The sequence below is a fragment of the Cebus imitator genome, unplaced genomic scaffold, assembly GCF_001604975.1.
Source record: "Cebus imitator isolate Cc_AM_T3 unplaced genomic scaffold, Cebus_imitator-1.0 Scaffold453, whole genome shotgun sequence".
Taxonomy (NCBI): domain Eukaryota; kingdom Metazoa; phylum Chordata; class Mammalia; order Primates; family Cebidae; genus Cebus; species Cebus imitator.
The window spans coordinates 65,156-66,387 of NW_016107768.1; positions in this window are offsets into that span (position 1 = coordinate 65,156).

Sequence of the window (1,232 nt, forward strand, 5' to 3'; positions counted from 1 at the left end):
GGATTACAGGCACGTGCCACCATGCCCAGCTAATGTTTTTTTTTTTTATTTTTAGTAGAGGTGGGGTTTCACCATGTTGACCAGGATGGTCTCGATCTCCTGACCTCGTGATCCACCTGCCTCGGCCTCCCAAAGTGCTGGGATTACAGGCTTGAGCCACCGCGCCCAGCCAAGGTTATATTTTATGCAGAGCAGTGTTGGGATTCACTCATAGTGGCTTCCAAAATATTAAGGGAAATATTAGGGAAGTTATAGGTTATAGTATCAAACCTTTTTGGAAAGCCAAAATGTTTTAATGAGCCAGGTTGAAGACAGTCAGTTCTTACCTTAGAGCTTTAAGATAATAAAAGCTTCCCCAGTTAAATCTGTTTACCCCACATTCCTTTGTCTCTACTCTGTTTACTCACATAAACTTTGTGCTAGATGGCCCTCTCGGGGGAGGTTGAAAAAGAATTACTAGTTAATGGTGTTTATTCTGGGCCTCAGAACCAAAGGTTTTTATGATTCATAAATCCATTCTTTTACCCATGTTAATTATTTACAAGCATGTTGACTTAAAACCTGTTATTAAATCTATACTGAGTAAATGCAAGAAGGAACAAGGAGTTGTAGTCAATTAGCTGCAATCGCCCTCTAAATGCAGCTGAGGGCCCCTTAGCCCAACTCTTGCACTGTATTCCGTATGTAAGAGAGTATTTCATTCATCTGTTGCTAAGACAAGGTCTGTAGGACAGACCTCCGCAAGCAGTGATCAAAGTCTCAGAGCAGCCTGGAGGCCCTTGATAAAGTGACTTTTGAACCACAATCCAAAGCAGTGAGAGTGAGCCATGCAGACAGTAGGGGAAGAATGTTCCAGGCAGAGCAAACAGCAAGGCCCAGAGACAGGACAGGATCAAGCCTGCCTAGCATGCCAAAGGAAACAACATGAGCTCAGTGTTTATAAAGAGGAGTAAGAGCAGGAGGGTAGCAGGAAGAACAGTGAGACAGGTGGCAGGGGCCAGGTCATGTACAAAACAAAGCCACTGGAGAGTTTGAACAGAGAGGTAATTATGATCTTAATTCCACTGTGAAAGGATTGTACTAGCTGTTGTATTGAGAGTAGAGTGGCCAGGCACAGTGGCTCACTCCTGTAATCCCAACACTTTGGGAGGCCAAGGCAGGTGGATCATTTGAGGACAAGAGTTCAAGACCAGCCTGGCCAACATGATGAAACCCTGTCTCTAATAAAAATG